Source organism: Adiantum capillus-veneris, chromosome 1 (assembly GCF_014529385.1).
Source record: "Adiantum capillus-veneris isolate H3 chromosome 1, ASM1452938v2, whole genome shotgun sequence".
Taxonomy (NCBI): Eukaryota; Viridiplantae; Streptophyta; class Polypodiopsida; order Polypodiales; family Pteridaceae; genus Adiantum; species Adiantum capillus-veneris.
The window spans coordinates 173,755,520-173,776,836 of record NC_140931.1 but is presented as its reverse complement, the minus strand read 5'-3'; the positions used below and the strand labels follow the sequence as shown (position 1 = coordinate 173,776,836).

Here is a 21,317-nt window from a genome sequence, read left to right as displayed (position 1 = left end):
AAAAAGCTTCATTGAACCCATCTTTATTCTTGTGCTTGCGTTCTTACGCGTATTTTCTTACTCAGTTCGGATTTCCTCCTTAGCCTACGGAATGCCCCGTTTCTGATGCACCTGTCACCCATCATGTGACGCATCAGGGGCACTCGTAACCCGGCTCTTTCCACCGAACTTACGAAAACTCCTTCGCGATGTTTACCGTCACCCATCAAGTGACACATCAGAGTTGTCCGTTCTTGATGGCACTTCTTGTAGCTACAATCTTTTAACAGTTCTTAGTGTACACAATAAAATATCCTAGAAAAAGAAATTAATCATAAAAAAAAAAAAAAAAGAGAATAGTCCAATTAGCAACATCCCTCTGGCTTCTAAACAGTTGACCTCAACTGTAGTGCTTGGACATATACCTCCAGTATCTCGGGATAAGCTGCTAATTCCTCCTACGTCATCCACTGAGCATCTAGATTCGAATAGTTCTTAAACTTAACCAAATACTTCCGTGTTATTTTTCCGGACTTGAGGGGCCGCTCCTGATGACTTACTATCTGCTCCGGTTGGAGTATTTCTTCTGTTTTCTCAACCTCAGGAGGTTCCTCAGCACTTGGCTGACTCGGAGGCGGTCCCACATATGGCCGGAGTAAACTGACATGGAAAGCATTATGGATCCTCCAATTAGGCGGTAGCTCTAATCGAAAGGTGACATCATTCACTTGCTCAGTGATCTTAAACGGCCCATAATAACGGGTAGAAAGTTTTACCACCTTCCCCTTATGAGACGCTTGTTTCTTAAGTCTTGCCTTCTCAAACTTGAGTAAGACTAACTGTCCGACTGTTAAGTCTAGATTCCTCTTGTGCTTGTCTGCAGCTTTCTTATGCTTTTCCGGAGAGCGTAGAATAGCTCTCCTAACTTGCCCGTAGGCTGTGTCCAAATCCCGGACAAATTCATCTGCTGCAAAGATCTTATCCTTAGTTAAAAGGATCGGTGGAAGCAAAGGCTTACCATAGAGAATCTCAAAAGGTGCTTTCCCCGTTGATGAGTGTATGGTATTGTTATACGCATACTCGACAAGGGGCAAATATTTCTCCCAGTCAGATTGCCAGTCTGACACATAAGCTTTTAACATATCCAACACTGTAGAGTTGGCTATCTCACTTTGCCCGTCCGTTTGAGGATGGTAGGCAGATGAAAAATTCAACTTCGTACCAAGATTATCCATCAAGGCACGCCAAAAATTTCCTGTCATGCGAGGATCTCGATCACTCACAATAGACTTAGGCATTCCATGATGCTTAGAGATCTGTGCCAGAAAAACCCTAGCCATATGATCTGCTTTGATCGTTTTCTTGACTGGTATAAAGTGTGCTTGCTTGCTAAACCTGTCCACAATGGTCCAGATCGCGTCATTTCCAGTCTGAGTTCTAGGGAGGTCCATGATGAAGTCCATGGCAATACTTTCCCAAGGTTCATTAGGCACAGGCAATGGTTGTAGCAACCGAGGCGTCTTATGCCGATCATACTTCACTTTTTGGCAAACCAAGCATTCCCTGACATACCTATCAATGTCTGCTTTAAGGCTAGGCCAAAAGAAATATCTTTCCATTGCTAAGGTCGTAGGGAGAATACCCCGATGACCCGCATAAGGCGAAGCGTGTGCTTCATCCATGATCTTCTTTCTTAATGGTTCCGCCACACATAGGGCCTGATGGTGGTAGAGATAACCGTCCCGAATGGAATAGGGAAACTCATTCTCTCCACGATGTAGCTTTCCCCAAACGGTGGAGAAGTCTGGATCATTCGGATACAAATCCGGTAGTGCTTCTAATTCTTGGTGATACACCGAAGTGATAGCATTCACCCTTGGGCGCCTAGACAATGCGTCCGCGACCACATTCTTACTCCCAGCCGTGTGAAGGATCTGGAAGTGAAACATAGACAAAAAGTTTGCCCATCTCATCTGCTTCTCAGATAGTTTCCTTTGCGTAAGAAAATACCGCAAACTCTGGTGATCAGTCTTGATCACAAAATCCGCTCCTAGAAGATAGTGCTTCCAATTGGATAAGGCGTGAATCACAGCCGTAAGTTCCTTTTCGTAGATTGATGCATGCAACTCTGCATCCTTGAGCCGTCTGCTTTCGTAGGCCACTGCATGGCCTTCTTGGTTTAACAGTGCTCCGATGCAATCGCCTGAAGCATCGCAGTGAACCTCAAATGGTTTCCTTAAGTCAGGCACTATCAAAATACGTCCATGGCTTAGCAAGTACTTGAGCCGATCAAAAGTTCCTTGTTGTCTCGATCCCCATCTGAAAGGAATCTTCTTCTTTGTCAAGTCATGAAGGGGTCCTGCTACATGGGCAAATCCTCGGACAAACCTTCGATAATACGAACATAATCCGAGGAAGCTACGTACATCATGTACCGTCGTGGGAATAGGCCAATCTTCTACCACTCTGATCTTGGCAGGATCCATACTCACTTGATTGTGAGAGACTATATGGACGAGATAGTGTATCTCTGAGAGAAAGAACTCGCTCTTCTTTGCATTCGCATGCAACTCATGCTTTCGCAATTCTTGAAACACTAGATCCAAGTGCTTCCGATGTTCCTCTTCTGACTTAGAGAAGATGAGTATGTCGTCAAAGAAGACTCCCGTAAAAGCTCGATACGGGCTGAAAATGCGGTCCATCACGCGATTGAACGTCGCAGGAGCATTGGTCAAGCCGAAAGGCATTACCAAAAATTCATATAGTCCAAAGGTTGTGCGGATAGCAGTCTTATGGACATCCTCAGGGGCGATCCGTATTTGATGATACCCACTCTTTAAGTCTATGCGACTAAAGACACTTGCACCCTGCAACTTATCAAGTATATCATCAATCCGAGGGATCGGAAAGCGATTCTTGATCGTGATCTTGTTTAAAGACCTATAGTCTATGCACATTCGAAACGTGCCATCTTTCTTCTGCACCAGTAAAACTGGAGAGCAATAGGGTGAAGCACTTGGCCGTACTAAACCTTTCTCTAGAAGCTCGTTGACTTGCTTCAAAATTTCCTCTTGCTGAGCAAGACTCACGCGATAAGGGGAGTTGATTGGGATGCGAGCTACCCGGTATAAGATCTATGCGGTGATCTTCCGGGCATACCGGAGGTAGTTCATCAGGGAGTGTTTCCGTGAAACAATCTTTGTACTTTTCAATAAATTGAAAACGCTTGATATCTAGACTAGAGAGTGAATCCCCAGTAGTTTTATCCTTCTCACGTGCAAAAATCAAGTAAGCAGAAACACACTTCTTCATTTCTTTCTTAATGGAGATATGACTTACAATTGGGAACTGCCAATCTCCTACATCAGCATGAATCTTTATTTTCTTACCCCCATGATCAAAAGTGAGGGTCTTTTCCACATAATCGGGGACAGGTGTCATGTGGAAGTGCCATGGCATACCCAAGATGATATCACATCCGTGGATGGGTGCCATCAAAAATGATTCGCGGTCCTTGTACTCGCCAATCCGAAGATTGAGCTGTCCTTGCACGGGAGTTGCATTGGTTGTCAACCGCTCGAATGCCGATCCGGACGTAACCGGTGTGCCAAGCTCAGCCGGTGTGAGACACAAACGTTCTGCAGTATCCAGGGAGATGAAGTTATCCGTGGATCCTGGATCATAAAGAATCAGTACTTGCTGGTTGTTCAAAGACCCCCAGCCCTTCAGAAGCTGACGCTTCCCTTTCTCCGTTTCTGTGTTTCCCTGAACATCTGGGATAGAGTTCGAGCTTGGTGGAGCGGGTTCCTTGTCACCAGTGTGTGACTACTATCTATCCTTTTTGTTGATTTCTTTCTTATTATCTATTTACTTTCACTTTTTGGAAACACCCCTCGGGAAATCTAACTGCCCTGCATTGCATAGCTAGTGTGGAACTGTCCAGAGGGAGTCCGGGCCTGAGGGCAAGAGAGCACTAAGGTTGGACAAGGACTATGGTTAGCCAAGTGGGGTCATTGACTAGCCAAAGTGGAATCCTTTGCTACAGAGGCTACATTTCAGTTCTGGATGTGGCCGCAGTGTACAAAGAGGGTCGGATGACCTAGAAAGATACAATGGCAGCATCTCCTAAAATTTAGGGAACTGCTATTTTGGGACCTGAAAATGTCTTCGCGTCATTACGTGCAGTTTGACATGGGGATCATTTTGTTACTCTGTGGCCAAGTCAACAGAGGCTGCAGGTGAGATATTTTTAGACCCGAGGGTCTAAAGCGGGAAAATGCACAAATGAGTGACACTTGGCACTTTGAGGCCAGTTTACTACTTATAGAGAAGGCAAAAACGTGATTTATAGTTGGGAGGCTCATTTTGCAAGTCTCTGTCACAGGTTAAGAGCTATGGAGTGCTTGCTTGCCCTCTTATGCACAGTGCGGTGCCAGGAGTGATGCCCTGCACGCTACGCACTGCCCTCTCTCTCCCCTTTGGCAGTATGTTATGCCCCTCTAGTGGGCTCTTCATTTGACCAATGTACAGTTGTGTGGGTTCATGCGCGATTGCCGAGGCAAGAGCCTCTTGCACAGGTACTGGATTAGCTAGCGGCTAATCCCCCCGCAGGTACAGGTGAATTCGGAGAGGTTTCACGCCAGAAATCTCGTCCGATTCAAAGGGCAAGTAGCCCTACAGATGCGGGAGCTCGAGGACTTGCTACGGATGCGACCGGCACGCGAAACAGAGCCCGAAACAGTAAATTACAGCCTGCTGTGTATTTTTGCAGGTTTAGGGTTTTGGCCCTAAACGGACCCTAATACCCCCAGGAGGTTCGGGGACGCAAGGGGACCGCTGTACAGGCGATCTGGCGCATTTTCAGGGCTGAAAACAGAGAATTCAGCGTGCTGCAGATTCTCGCCAGGTTTTGCAAAGTGCCCGTATGCGTCGGGAAAGTCGGTCAATGCGTGGGAATACTGACCGTGAAGGGTTCTAGTACAGTTATGCTGCCGAAATCGGGCTGGAACAGTGGAAATTCAGCCGAGTTTGTGCGGGGCAGCTTGTAGGAACCACAGCGTTTATTCCCTCTTTTGAACAATAAAGAAATACCGAAAGGGGCGCCTAAGTTAGGGGCCAATCTGGTGTCTGTCTACTCATACAGGTGCAATCTAGCAGCCTGTATCCCTCTCCCCTTTGTTGTGTCTTGAAAGTACAGGTAAAATAGACGACTAATAATGGGTGAAAGCTAAATCAAGGTTTAAAGTAAAGTCTACCGCCCTTTTTGGATTGAACAGGCCGGTTTCATTCCTTCCTTGCTTTATCTTGCCTCGTAGAGGCTTGTTCTTGCCGTTGCTGCTTTAGAGGGCAGTCCGGCTTCATATGTCCTTTCTGTCCACAGTAGAAGCATCTTCCTTCCTCTCTGAAGGTTTGGAGTTGAGTAGGAGAGAGATACTTAGTTCGCTTGCCATTGCCCTCTGGCTTCTTAGAATGATCATGGTCCCTAGATGGAGGACGTTTTCTTCCTTGGCCCCCTTGTTCATTGTAGACGCCTGTTTGTCTCGCACGGTAAGTGCTATGCTCCATTTTTTTGGGCGTCCCAGTTGAGTGCAAATCCTCAGCAATGATTGCTGACTCCATCATCCTCTGAAGAGTGTCATGCGGATACACTTTCATACTCTTTCGAAGCTGCGGTTGGAGACCCGCTTCGAACTTTCGTTTCTTTTCCTCGTCGGCAATCTTCATGAAGGGAGTGACCTTCAGAAGAACCGACCAATACTTGTCTACATAGGTCGTGACTCTCTCATGTTCCTTCTGGGCGAGCCAGTCCCATTCCTTCCGTATGTCCTGGTCGAAGTTGGGTGGAAGAAACTGTTCATAAAATTCAGATTTGAATCTCTCCCAAGTTCTGGCTTGAGAACCTTCCAGGATCTTGGCTAACCACCAATTATTGGCCATTTCCTTGAGGTGTATCCCCACATGGAGCAATTTGGATCTTTCTGTGAAGTGCCCATTGGTAAAGGCGACTTCAAACTGTCTGATGAAGGACAGTGCTTTGGAGATATCTCTCCGTCCGTTGTAGGTTTCGAACTTGATGTCCTTGTCGCCTGATTTGAAGAATCTCATGCGATGTATAGACTTGCGACCATGCTTCTTGAATTGGGGCTTATCTTTAGGTTGATGTAGGGTAGTAGTAGTAGCGGATTCCTTCTTCCGGCGAGACGATTGAGAAGTAGAAGTATAATTAGGAGAGTAAGATGGAGATGAGATAGAGATGTCCTTGGTCTCGTCCAGCAAAGAGAGCGCTTTTTCCTGGCCTTTCCTTGGAGTAGGCCGTTCATTCCGATCCGAAGATCCTTTGTGCACCTCGGCACGCTCTTCTTCTCTTTCTTCCTGTGGTCTCATACCAACAGCGTGGTCTGGATACCCGGCTGCATCGGTTCCATTCGTTCTCTTCATTCCGCCCAAGAGCTTTTGGACATCTGGCAATAGTAAGATTTGTTGCAAATCCGCAAGCTGAGCTCGCACTTGTTGAAGCTTCTCTTCAACGCTTCTCCCTTGGCTCAACATGGTTTTTCCCGTTCTTCTCGGAATCGTCCTTCTTTGTAGAGAAAGAGAGGAGTCCGAGCTCTAATACCATTGTCACAAAACGGGAGCGTACACGAGCACTTAGAAATGTGAAAATAAAATACTTTGCAAATGTGAGAGAAGGGAGAAGATCGACACAGTATTTGGGACGAGAAGATGGGCTGGTCCCCCCCCCCCCGTCAAGAGTATTCTTTATTCAGGGAGAGTTCATATACAAGCACGAGAACCCGAGGAAACCCCTCTGTTCTGTAATCTTAGACCCGAAAGTCGTTCTTTCCCGTAAAAGGGCTTGGGCGCAAGTCCGTTCTTTCCCGTTAGGGACTTAGGCGCGAAGCCGTACTTTCTCGTAAGGGACTTAGGCGTGAAGCCGTACTTCCCGAGAGGGACCTAGACGCAAAGGTCGTACTTCCCGTGAGGGAGGATTCCTGCAAAAACAACCACACAAAGCGACAAATTATAGCTGTTGCTCCTCGCTCGAGAAAGTGACTTCTGCACTCCGTCGGCACACGAACTCTCGCGAAATCCGTCGCCGGCACTTGGTACCAGATTCTCCAGCGCTTGCACTTCTGGATTGTTGCGATCCCTCTTGCAAAACTGAACGCTACCTGCCTCTTTTATAGGCCTTGGCACCCGACGGGAATAGCGACCCCAAAAAGCAAGAACTGGCGCCCTAGAGAGAGGAGAGAGAGAGAACGCTGTTGCCGTACAGCCCTGCGTAGCTTATTAGCGCTGAGTTTTTTTTTTTAAACGTAGGCTTTTTTAGAAGAGCCTTGCTTTATTTTATTATAAGAGGGCTGGTCACTTAAAAATGACCGGCCACTTTATAAAATAAAGTGTGAACCTGTTCAAAATAAAAACTCACTCAGTTAGTGAAAACAATGCTACACGAACACATTCCAGGCGTCCCCGGGTGCAGAACATGGCATTGATGCAATGCAGACACAGACTCCTCGCGGGAAAACATCTGCCCTCCCGCGAATGTTCCTGCTTTTCGTAAAAAGCTTCATTGAACCCATCTTTATTCTTGTGCTTGCGTTCTTACGCGTATTTTCTTACTCAGTTCGGATTTCCTCCTTAGCCTACGGAATGCCCCGTTTCTGATGCACCCGTCACCCATCATGTGACGCATCAGGGGCACTCGTAACCCGGCTCTTTCCACCGAACTTACGAAAACTCCTTCGCGATGTTTACCGTCACCCATCAAGTGACACATCAGAGTTGTCCGTTCTTGATGGCACTTCTTGTAGCTACAATCTTTTAACAGTTCTTAGTGTACACAATAAAATATCCTAGAAAAAGAAATTAATCATTAAAATAAAAAAAAGAGAATAGTCCAATTAGCAACACACACCATTTTGCCTCTCCACAAATCTGGTGACACCCTGGACCCAGGGAACTACAAGACCATCATGGTTGGCCACACCATGGCCAAGCTATACTGGGCAGTACTTGAGGCAGAGCTCAGTTCATATGCAGAGATTGAGGGTCTAGGTGCACGCGGCCAGGCAGGTTTCCGACGGGCCTTCTCCACTATTGCTCACATCTTCATTCTGCGCTGCCTCATTGATGGGGCGAAGGTGCAGAAGAAGAGATTGTATTGTTGCTTTGTGGATTTCCGCAAAGCTTTTGATACAGTGCCACGAGAGAGGCTCTTCTGACGCCTCCAAAGCTTGGGGATACCATCAGATATGATTTGGGCCCTCTATGCACTCTATGAGCAGGTGACTGGAAGGGTACGCTGTTCAGGAGGTTTGTCTGAGGCTGTTGCTAGCACCATTGGTGTTAAGCAGGGCTGCCCACTCTCCCCCACTCTATTCGGACTCTACATCGTCGAGATTGAGGACTACATTCTACGAGCTGGAGGAGAGGGGTCAGACCTCGTAGGTACACTTGTACACATTTTATTATGTGCTGATGACTTTGTATTGATTTCAGAGTCACCCGAGGGATTACGGCACCACTTGGCTGCCTTGGATGAGTTCTGTACACACAGGGGTTTGACAGTAAACCTTGGCAAGACCAAGGTCATGATCTTCCACACCTCTCCCATGGTGAGAGCTACAACAGTATTCACAGCCGGCGGCGGACAGATAGTGGTCGTCACTTCATATGTCTACCTTGGAGTCACATTCACGAGTTTGCCTGGTCTTTTCTCCATGAGACAGGCAGCTACAGACAGACTGACACGGGGGTACGCAGCATTGGCCATGTTAGAGCGGCAACGTCACCAGGCACACTTTCAGGAGCCGCGTACGAAGGGGTGGCTATTTGACACATTAGTCACACCAGCTATGATGTATGCAGCGACAGTTTGGGCCCCAGGCCTCATAGACACCCAATGGAGTGCGGTCGAGAGGCCCCAGGTACGTATGATCTCGCGATTATTTCGCGGGAAGCCGACACTTCCACACGACATCATCAGAGCAGAGCTAGCGGCACCTCCCATGATAGTAGAGGCACTGTTCCAGACTATCTCCTACATTCAGAGGATGAGAGAGCCCCCAACAGACAGACTCACACGCAGAGCATTTGAGGCAGCTATACAGATCTCAGAGACAGTGTATGATAGAGCTTGTTACACTCAGGTTAGAGCATGGTTTGACAGACAGGGTCTAGACATGGATAGACTGCCACCCTTTCAGGATGACCCAGATTCACCCCACATCCGCCTCAGGAAGACAGGATCTTTGGCATCTCTACACAAGTCGGACATGGCTCACACCCGACCTGGCATCTAGACGGTCACATTACCGAGATCAATTCCTGGACATACTAGCAGACGGGTTCATTCAGCGACCACAATACATAAATACTTACATGCCTCATAGCTCGAGAGTAGCTATTGGCCAGCTGAGGGTTTCCTCACATCGACTAGAGATTGAGACTGGCAGAGCATCAGACACCCCCAGATAGGAGCGGATATGCCGGGTATGTAGAGTGGAGCTAGAGGATGAGGAGCACTTTGTATGCAGATGCAGAGCATATGATGACATCAGAGGCAGATATGAGGGTTTATTCACATACCCTTCGAGAGATCATGGACTCTAGAGATCAGCGCCAACTGGGGCGATTCTTACTAGAGATACAAAGCCATAGAGAGGCCTTACTTGAGCCCACGACAGCTCAGACAGGAGGGAGACAGACCCAGCTCATTGACTTCTTCGTCTCACGACATCTACCAGCCCCCCCACCACCCGACACACAGAGGGGTGACTCTTCAACAGACTGAGACCTCCAGAGCTAGGAGACGGCCCCGCCCTACAGGTTGCCGGGCCCCCAGACTTCATCAACGCCAGATTGCGGAGATTCAGACCCGTGATCGCCGAGCCACTGAGGAGAGACGAGCCCAGATGATGGCCGACCCCACTGTAGCCATCCGAGCAGCCCTGGCTCCAGCTCCACCCATGTACCACATCTTACACCCACCCATTAGCATAGGATGGAGCTAGTTTAGTTAGTCACCCAGATGCATATCATGCGTGTACTACCCTCTTGTATATAGGCTACCATAGTGATAGCGCTCCACACACTCACACTCTCATCATGGAGATTTGTATCAGCTTTATCAATCAGTCAGTCAGTCAGTTTTTTCAGCACTTTTGTCTTTCCGATTGACGGAAGACACACCCATGTACATTGATTTGTCTCATAGGCCGATTTCGGCCTTCTAATAGATGTAAAAATTCTTTCTTTCTCTCTCTCTCTCTCTCTCTCTCTCTCTCTCTCTCTCTCTCTCTTCCCCCCCACCCCATCACTCACAATTTTCATTCTCTTGTTTTGGTCTTCGCACATCTCTCATGAAGTAAAGGGGGGCTCTCTCTCCCCTTGAGTAAGAGGAACCTTGGGCACGAACTGAGCTCTCATCATGAGCATTCACCATCATTCACTGCTGCTGCACAGTACATTGGTATCAGAGCTCTTTGGCAGTGTTTGTCACAAACTGTTGACGTGTCAAAGCCCTGAAGAATGGGGCCAACTTACAGATGCCGGCCGAGGGGCCTAAACCCTAAGAAGAACAAGTAACTGAAGAAGAAGTCCTACCAACTTATGGGGACCCTGTCCGATGGGGCCCTAAGTGACATAAAGGATTAGAATAAAGTTGGACCCTCACACACACACACACACAGTGTGGAACTGTTGACGTGGCACATTTTTGGAAATTACATTGATAGTGACGACGTAACAGGTTGTATGGATTTTTACGTTTTGCACTGACTGTTGACATGGCAGTTGTACGGAATTCCGTGATTTATGCTGGCAGCTTTTTTGGCATTGCTTTTGGACCAGAAGCTTTTGAGTTTAAAGGCTTTTCATGTAAAATTGCTTTTGGGGCCTAGGGCCTTTAAATATGTGCTAAGGGCTCATTCTCTGGCATGCTTTCTGGAGAACATGCAGAGTCTGGAGTACGGGCTTGTACTGAGTTGATGCAATATAAAGAAATACCGAAGGGGCGCCAAGGTTTGGGGCCAATACTCTCTGGGGTGGAATTTTGCCACTTCATGTCGTGTGTCATCTCTCTCATCCTTCTATTAGTTAATGAAACTGCCCATAGGGCTACAACCACCTCTTCGAGAGAGGGCTACAACAACCATGATGGGGAGACTCTCCCAATGAAAAAACAACATATGTACAATAAGGCTAAATCAAGAAATGGGAGGAGGGAAAAGCCACACAGGTGGACGGTAGTGCCATCTGAGTACACCTTGGACCATGGTGAAAAAAGGCCCAGGACGCCAAGGTCGGAGGAAGGCCTCTCTGCGCTCCCTCATGCGGTCGGAGCTGCCTTGAAGTCTCTCGAGCTGTCCTCTGAGAGTGTGGATGAGCTCTAACCAAAGATCATGAACAGTCTCTGCTGGTGGTATAGGGCGAGCCTCAAAGATGCGGAAGCAATGGGCTTGCCGGATGAACCAGAGTGTCAGTCCACTGATGAGCTCCCAACACTCCTCTCTCTCACTGCACCACTCCTGTGAAGGAAGCTGTGTGGCAGGCTGGAGAGTAGGTCGCTCCCCATGCATCACTATCATCGTGCTGGTGGAAGATAGCTCAAACTGAAGTGCCAGGCCCGTGAGAGTGGACCAAGCAGCTGCCCCCCAAGTGTACTGCCGAGCCGTGGAGAGAGCAGGCACTAATCGAAGAACACGAAGCCACACTTGATGTGCCAAGGGACAGTCCCAAAGACAGTGGCGCTGACTCTCCACAAGATGGTCACAAGCTGTGCATGCGGCCGAGAGACCACTATGCACAAGCCAGCTCCCAACTGTTGTAGCTCTGTGTGCGACCAGCCACACTGAAACAAAGTGACTCACCTCGGCTGTCTGGAGTCCCACAACCTCTCCCAAAAAGCTGCCAAGAACTTAGCTGTGAGACCCTCCTCCTACCAATGAGGTGCTGTAGCAAGGCGAGCCTCTCTCTATGCTGCCAGAATGTGACGTCCTAGTCGAACAGTGTACTGAAAGAAAGGGACACGTGGGTGGTCTGCAGAAGAGAAAGGGTCCCTCCATAGCCACTCTCCAGGATCCCACTGTACTCGTGCCAGTGGACAGCACTCCCAAGCCCACAGTCTCCAATGTTCAGTCTCAAGAGCAGCTGGGTCAGGATCGATGACACAAGTCCTCCCACAGATGCCCACTACTCGGATCCTCTGAAAACAGCACTCAGCCACCTGCGGGGCCTCTACTGCAACTCGCTGTAAGCGTCCCTCACCCTGTAATTCAAAAAGCAGAGAGGGAACAGTCTCTGAACAAGCTTGAACTGAGATGAGAACCTCCAATCGCTTGAAGGCTCCCATCCATCTGGGCGCTGTTGACTCGAGAGGTGTTAGCCACTTAGCTGGTACTGCCTCTGAGATGTCCTAGCACATGCTCTGCACCCCTCTCATGCCCTGTAACTGAAGCCCTACAGCTCCTCTGACAAGCCTGAAAACTGTAGCCAGTCACCTAGAGAGCGTGTTGGACCTGCTACCATGGACCCCAGGAAAATGAGGCCGACTACCAACCAGGTGGCCTCTTTGAGTGCTAACCATGGGGTTCCAAACAAGAGGTCGCAGGTGCTCCTCCGCGCAAGTAGGCTGCCGCTGCTCCAGGCCTCGCCGCAAGTGCTTCCAAGATCGAAGCAAACCCATAGCGAAGCAGTCCTCCAGTCTCCGATCAACTCTGTGGATCTCTGTGAAGATCCATCTGGTCGAAGGTTGCCAGGGGCCTCCTGCCTTAGGCACCCTAGCACGAAGCCGCTGTAGCAAGAACTCCTTCCAGGGCTCCTCAGTCCTCGGACGATGAACTTCCCAAGAAGGGCTCTGCTCTGCTGTGTTGGGTTTATGATCCCAAGCCCTCCCTGTGAACAAGGAAGAGTGATGACTCGCCAAGCCACTTTGGCCCGCGCTGTCTGAGTGTCATGCCCTGACCAAAGGAAGTTCCTGATCAACCTCTCTACCTGGCTGATACAAGAACTTGAGAAGATCCAGCAAGAAGTGATGTACCACATAGTAGCCAACAACACCAGGTTGGCCACTACAACTCTGCCAGCCAAAGAAAGTCGTGCGGAGCTCCAATGTAGCAACTTCCTCCTGATAGACAGGAGGAGGGAGCAATCTGCTGCTCGGGAGACAAGTCTAAACCAACCTGATAGCCCAAGTACCGAACTGCAGTCCCTGGGTGAAACCCTCCCTTGGCATCCAATCGGGTAGAGGAGCACTACCAACCGAGAAAGCCACTGTCTTTCTCCAATTGATCAGTGCGCCAGATGCACAACAGAAGGTCTCAAGAGCCTGCTCACAGCTGTGAAGGTTGCCATCCAAGTACAAGGGTGAGTTGCCATCCAAGTACAAGGGTGAGTTGTCAGCAAACTCAGCGTCCAATAGCTCATCTCCCCGAATAGGAAGTGCTAAGCCCCGTAAACCAACCTGCTACGACACCAAAAACCTGCTCATCGCCTCAGTGTAGAACAGAAAGAGGAAAGGGGCAAGAGGGCAGCCTTGTCTGACTGAACGATCACCTCTACCTCTTGACAAAAGTACCTGACTGTGTGCTCGTCTGTACAAAGCTAACACCCCTCTGATCCAAGCATTTGAGAAGCCCATCCTGCGTAGAGTGCCCTCTAGAAAGTTCGAGTCAACTCTGTCGTAAGCCTTCTCAAAATCGAGAAGAAGAATCACCAGATCCTCACCACGGAGCCGCGCTAGGACAGAAGCCTCCCAAAAAGTAAAGATGTTGTCAAGGATACTGCGCTCCTTGACAAAACCTGTTTGAGTCCCATGTATAAGGCTCTCTAGAAGTGGCTAAATCCTCAAACTCAGAGCCTTGGCAAGAATTTTGTAGGTTGAGTTAAGGATGGTGATGGGGCGCCACTGTCGAATCTCATCTAAGGAGCCACCCTCCTTGGGAATGAGATAGATGAGACCCTCACTCATGCTGTCAGGCATCTCTCCTGTGTGCAAGATGTACTAAAAAGCACTACAGAGATCTGGGCCAAGCAAGTCCGAGTACTCCAAGAAAAAACTGGGAGTCAAGCCAGCCTCACCTGGATAGCTACCACGGGGGAGTGCACTAAGAGCCGTGTACAACTCCTCAAGCTGAAGTGGCAGCTCAAGGCTCTGACGCATCTCCTCAGTCACCAAGCAAGGCATCAGTGCCCACACCTGCTCCCTGCATGCATCCTGACGCTCTGCAGACAATAACTCACGATAAAAGTCAGTAGCAACTGCACGCATGACCTCTGGCTCAAAAGCAAATGACCCGTTGGGCCTCCTCAGCTGACTAACCTTGGCATGCGTATGCCGAGGTCCCACTACCTCGAAGAAAGCACCAGTCACTCTGTCACCCACCTGCGTCCACTGAGATGCCTGTCGATGGAAAGCAAACTCATGGCGCCGCTCCTCTGTGCTAACTAGCTCCTGGCGAGCCTGCTATAACTGCTCCTCCAACCAAGGACTGTCTGGATGCTACTTCTGCATCCTCTGCAAGGAAGCAACGCCCTGTCTGAGAGGCTGCTGCTCCTCTCTCACTGCAGCCAGGCGAGTCAAAGACTCCTGGAGAAGGAAGCAACTAAGCTGAGCTAGTCCTGAGGCCACTCTGTCAGCTGGAGAATCTTGCATGTTCAAGCACTGTGTCCAGAGAGCATCTACTCGCTCTCTGAGTGCAGAGTCCAGCAAGACCCTCTCAGGGATGTGAAGCATCGTGCTCCCCCTCCCCTGCTATCTGCCACTGTGAGGATCACTGGTGCATGGTCCGAGAAGGAAGTCCCTGCCAGAATGCCAACTGTCCCACCCAAGTCACAGAAATGGTCACTAGTGTAGAAGCGATCTATCCGCGATAGATTCACTCCTCCCACTTTGGGGTCCGAATGAGAGAAGGCCAGGCTGTCTGGGGGCCTCACAAAGCTAGAGTGCTGCCACACATCCGAAACCCTCAGAGTCATACAAAACCTCTCTCAAGCTGCCAGCTTAACTCCATGCAAAACAGTAGCATGGCTACCACCAATCCTGTCAGAAGGGTCCAACATGTTGAAGTCACCCCCTATGCACCACTGTTCTGCCTGCGGGAGAGACTCAACAATCTGTGACCAAAACTCTGCTCGTGCACTCGCCACATTGGGCGCAAATATGTTCAGGAAGCCCACAAGGCAACCTTGAACCTGCATAGTGATCCACTAAGCCCTGCCTGGCACAATAATCCCTCTGCCCACAATGGCCTTCTGCAAAGAATCCCCAATAGTCATACATACCCCACCCTGGATGCCTCCAGGTTCAAAAGCAGCTGATCAAAAAGTATCATATCGTCCATGCAAGAGCTGACCACAACGTCTAATGCGGCTCTCACATAGATGATGCTCCTGTAGCATAAGAGATCAACCTCTCCTCCCACAAGGCAACGCTGAAGCTCCCGACGAAGTTGGCCCCTCTGAAGCTGAAACTGGGGCCCACCTAGTCCCTGCACGTTCCATGAGACGATCCTCATGGGGAGCGAGAAAGAACAGATGCTGCCGCAGTAGCTAAACATGCTATCTTCGAGGCTCGCTTGGATGGGGAGTAATCCGCATCCGAGCGTCCTCTAGATAGGCGTGACTGCAAAGAGTGTCTGGCCTAAGCCCAAGTAGCCTGAGCTGTACGTAAAGCAACCTCCTCTGTCCAGGAGTCCTCATGAATGTATTCATAGCATGGCGAGCACTGAGTATCGGCAAAGAAGTGGACCACAATGTGTCTACATCTTGTTGCATCTGGAGGAGTCATCGCAAACTTGGCGAATGGCCAGAGTCAAAAGCATGTCTGTAACTCCTAGGTCTCCCATGTGGTGAGAGAACTCTAGGGCCTGTATATGCAGCCACTCCAACACTGAGTCGAGGGTCCGGAAAAGAGAAGCCAACTGCGGAGTCCAAGGCCTCTATCTCCCTGGCTGCAAGGAACAGAACATGACCTGTAAAGCAGGTTGCCTCAAGGTCTGATAAGGAGTCGCTGAGAAAGCGTGTAAAGTCGTAGGCAAAGAAGTCCCATCGGCGTCGAATGTCAAAGCTCGTCAGACCTCGAGGGACTGCTGCAAAAAGGAGACGTCTGTACCTGTAGAGGGGGCCGCAAGAAAGGCTGTCCCTCTCTCGCCAAGTGACTCGTGGCAAAGGCGCTGCCAAGAGATCTCCTAGCAGCCGGAGATGGCCCTGCCCCCTGAGTCGACTGTGGAACTGGAGCGGGAGGGGGGGGTGGAGGAGCAGGGGGAGGTAAGGGAGAAGAGGGGCGGGGGGGGGGGGGGGGGGGGGGGGGGGGGGGGACCGGCAAAGGTAGAGGGGCGAGGGGGAGAGGCGGCGAGAACAGGAGGCGGGGGGGAGGCTGATGAGGAGGGGGGGAGGAGGGGTTGTCGAGGGTGAAGCTGAGGTGGGGGCTGGAGCAGGGACATCGTCCTGCTCAAGAGGACCGAATCGGTTCCCCGTGGGAACCCAGTGCTGCTGGGTAGGCGCCTGAGGACCACGCTGAGTGCCAGGCTGTCGTTGTGGCCCCTGTCGGCGTCGACCACGAACCTGCTGCCATCCCTCCTCCGCTGGAGCCCCATGCTCGGAGGGTGGCTATGCCTGTGTGCTCTGTGTCTCCGCTTGTGGCTGCTGGCCAACCCTTGCAGGCTGGGGCTGAGTCTGTGGTGTAGGTCAGGGCCTCCTCCGTGGACAGGCTTTCGCAAGATGGCCCATCTGTCGACAAATGAAGCACTGGTTCGGGAGGCCCAAATACTCCACGCTCTGTCTAAACCAACCCCCACTCACGCGAGGAAGGAGGATGACCTTCGGGAGAGAGTGAGTATCCCTAACCAGAACTCGAACCGAGGGAATGTGAAACCGGCCCGTAGGGCGGTAGGCGTTGGCTTTCACCCGAAATTCTTTACTTTAGACACACACAGAGTACTTTGCAAAGGTAACTTGTAACGAGGATTAACACCTAAGTACACACACGGCTCGGAAGCTAGAATGCTCCGAGCAGATGCCGACAACCTGTAGGCCCCAAACTTGGTGCCCCTTTCGGTATTTCTTTATTCTTTAACAGAGGGAATAAAACCTGTGATCTCCTACAAGCTGCCCCACACAATCTAGGCTAAGAAACACCTGTTCTGGCCGATTTTGGCAGCATAACTGTACTAGGACGCTTCACAGTCAGTATCCCCACGCAATAGGTGACTTTCCAGACGCATACGGACACTTTGCAAAACCTGGCGAAAATCTGCAGCACGCTGAATTCTCTGTTTTCTGCCCCGAAAATGCGCCAGTTCACCTGTACAATGGTCCCCTCGCGTCCCCGAACCTCCTAGGGGTATTAGGGTCCGTTTAGGGCCGAAACCCTAAACTTGCAAAAATACACAGCAGGCTGTAATTCACTGTTTTGGGCTCGGTTTCGCGTGCCGGTCGCACCTGTAGCAAGACCTCGAGCTCCCGCACCTGTAGGGCTACTTGCCCTTTGAATCGGACGAGATTTTTGGCGTGAAAGCTCTCCGAATTCACCTGTACCTGCGGGGGATTAGCCGCTAGCTAATCCAGTACCTGTGCAAGAGGCTCTTGCCTTGGCAATCGCGCATGAACCCACATAACTGTACATTGGTCAAATGAAAAGCCCAATAGTGGGGCATAACATACTGCTTGTAGGGGAGAGAGAGAGCAATGCGTAGCGTGCAGGGCATCACTCCTGGCACCGCACTGTACACAAGAGGGAAAGGAAGCACTCCATAGCTCTAAACCTGTGACAAAATGCATAATAGAGCTCCTCCCAGCTTAAATTTCAGCGCCCATATTCTGGAAGAGGCAAGTGCATGAGAATTTGCCACTTGGCGCATTTACAAGCATTTTCCCGTTTCGGGTTCGTCGCTTAAAAATCTCCCGACTGGTCGCCGAGTTGACTTCGCGGTAGAGTTGTAAAATGTTCCCCTGGTCACCCGAACACATTTCACGGCCCAAAATAGCAGTTCCCTAAATTTTAGGAGATGATTCGGTTGGGCTCCCTGGGGTCATCTGTGACCATCTATCCTCATTGGGACCGCATCCAAAAGTGCAATGTGGCTCAACTGTCGGATACTTTCTGGTGGTAGTCACACCTTCACTTTAGGCCTTTATTGAGTTCACTTCCTAGTATCCACCAACTTGCTAAGTGCGACGAGGGGACCTATATGATCTTGCTTTGAGCCTAGACATCCTCTTACTATACGAATTCCGGTGCCGACCACTACCCATCTGCGGGTGAAACTACCGTTCACATTGGCCATACAATGTCCGACTGTTTCCTACTTCAAGAAGAGGGTCTCAAAATTAAAACAAAACCCTTTGGAAAGAAACCAACCAAAGTTAGCAGTTGCCACGTCCCCGTGACATACCCCCCTCTTGAAATCGCAAACGTCCTCGATTGCATACCATAAATACACGCCACTGATGATCTTGTGCTATCAACACTCTTTTACCATCGCATGTATTCGCAAGAAAGGTCATAACACATAGATACAAATGACTTAATGAGGCCTTCATACTTTTGTCATTTTGTCACAATACGGGAGCGTACACGAGCACTTAGAAATCTGAAAAATAAAATACTTTGCAAATGTGAGAGAAGGGAGAAGATCGACACAGTATTGGGGACCAAAAGATGGGCTGGTCCCCCCCCCCCCGTCAAGAGTATTCTTTATTCAGGGAGAGTTCATATACAAGCACAAGAATCCGAGGAATCCCCTCCGTTCGGTAATCTTAGACCCGAAGGTCGTTCTTTTCCCGTGAAGGACTTAGGCACGAGGCCGTACTTTCCCGTAAGGGACTTAGGTGCAAAGCCGTACTTCCCGAGAGGGACTTAGACGCAAAGGTCGTACTTCTCGTGAGGGAGGATTCCTGCAAAACAACCAAGCAATAGCTCGCAATGCGTATCAACAAATTATACCTGTAGCTCCTTGCTCGGAAAAGCGACCTCCGTACTCAGTCGTCACACGAACACTTGCTGAATTTCCTTCGCAATGACTGCTCCAAATTCTCAGCGCTAACTCCTCCTGCTGCTCCTGGCGTGTGTAAAACTGGAACGCTAACTGCCCTTTCACCCGGCGGGAATAGGAGCCGAAAAACAAAAGCCTGGCGCCCCTAGCGAGAGGAGAGAGAGAGAGATCGCTGAATTCAGCCAGCCTTGCGTGCTACACGAACACATTCTAGGCGTCCCCGGGTGCAGAACACGGGCACAGATGCAATGCAGACACAGACTCCTCGAGGGAAAGCATCTGCCCTCTCGCGAAAGTTCCTGCTTTTCGTAAAAAGCTTCTTTGAACCCATCTTTATTTTTGTGCTTGCTTTCTTATGCGTATTTTCTTACTCAGTTCGGATTTCCTCCTCAGCCTACGGAATGCCCCCTATCTGATGCACCCGTCACCCATCATGTGACGCATCAGGGGCACTCGTAACCCGGCCCTTTCCATCGAACTTACGGAAACTCCTTCGCGATGTTTACTGTCACCCATCAAATGACACATCAGAGTTGTCTGTTCTTGATGGCGCTTCCTGTAGCTACAATCTTTTAACAGTTCTTAGTGTACACAATAAAATATCCTAGAGAAAGAAATTAATCATTAAAAATTAGAAAATAGTCCAATTAGCAACATCCCTCTGGCTTCTAAACAGTTGACCTCAACTGTAGTGCTTAAACATATACGTCCAGTATCTTGGGATAAGCTGCTAATTCCTCCTGCGTCATCCACTGAGCATCTAGATTCGAATAGTTCTTAAACTTAACCAAATACTTCCGTGATATTTTTCCGGACTTGAGGGCCCGCTCTTGATGACTTACTATCTGTTCCAGTTGGAGTATTTCTTCTGTTTCCTCAACCTCAGGAGGTTCCTCAGCACTAGCCTGACTCGGAGGCGGTCCCACATACGGCCGGAGTAAACTGACATGGAAAGCATTATGGATCCTCCAATTAGGCGGTAGCTCTAATCGGAAGGTGACATCATTCACTTGCTCAGTGATCTTAAACGGCCCATAATAACGGGTAGAAAGTTTTACCACCTTCCCCTTATGAGACGCTTGTTTCTTAAGTCTTGCCTTCTCAAACTTGAGTAAGACTAACTGTCCGACTGTTAAGTCTAGATTCCTCCTGTGCTTGTCTGCAGCTTTCTTATGCTTTTCCTGAGAGCGTAGAATAGCTCTCCTAACTTGCCCGTAGGCTGTGTCCAAATCCCGGACAAATTCATCTGTTGCAAAGATCTTATCCTTAGTTAAAAGGATCGGTGGAAGCAAAGGTTTACCATAGAGAATCTCAAAAGGTGCTTTCCCCGTCGATGAGTGTATGGTATTGTTATACGCATACTCGACAAGAGGCAAATATTTCTCCCAGTCAGATTGCCGGTGTGACACATAAGCTTTTAACATATCCAATACTGTGGAATTGGCTATTTCACTTTGCTCGTCTGTTTGAGGATGGTAGGCAGATGAAAAATTCAACTTCGTACCAAGATTATCCATCAAGGCACGCCAAAAATTTCCGGTCATGCGAGGATCTCGATCACTCACAATAGACTTAGGCATTCCATGATGCTTAAAGATCTATGCCTTAAAAACCCTAGCCATATGATCTGCTTTGATCGTTTTCTTGACTGGTATAAAGTGTGCTTGCTTGCTAAACCTGTCCACAATGGTCCAGATCGCGTCATTTCCAGTCTGAGTTCTAGGGAGGTCCATGATGAAGTCCATGGCAATACTTTCCCAAGGTTCATTAGGCACAGGCAATGGTTGTAGCAACCTAGGCGTCTTATGTCGATCATACATCACTTTTTGGCAAACCAAGGATTCCCTGAGATACTTATCAATGCCTGCTTTAAGGCTAGGCCAAAAGAAATATCTTTCCATTGCTAAGGTCGTAGGGAGAATACCCCGATGACCCGCATAAGGCGAAGCGTGTGCTTCATCCATGATCTTCTTTCTTAATGGTTCCGCCACACGTAGGGCCTGATGGTGGTAGAAATAACCGTCCCGAATGGAATAGGGAAACTCATTCTCTCCACGATGTAGCTTTCCCGAAATGGTGGAGAAGTCTGGATCATTCGGATACAAATCCGGTAGTGCTTCTAATTCTTGGTGATACACCGAAGTGATAGCGTTCACCCTTGGCCGCCTAGACAATGCGTCCGCGACCACATTGTTACTCCGAGCCGTGTGAATGATCTGGAAGTGAAACATAGACAAAAAGTTTGCCCATCTCATCTGCTTCTCAGATAGTTTTTTTTGCGTAAGAAAATACCGCAAACTCTGGTGATCAGTCTTGATCACAAAATCCACTCCTAGAAGATAG

General features: G+C 49.3%; 1 protein-coding gene and 1 pseudogene across 2 annotated transcripts in view; both read left to right on the top strand.

Annotated features, from left to right (window-relative positions):
- Window positions 1-21,317, top strand: part of LTA3 (Dihydrolipoamide acetyltransferase, long form protein) — a 184,734-nt gene that overhangs the window by 7,073 nt on the left and 156,344 nt on the right. The window lies entirely within an intron of this gene.
- On the top strand, window positions 8,170-10,205 carry LOC147466035 (uncharacterized; annotated as a pseudogene).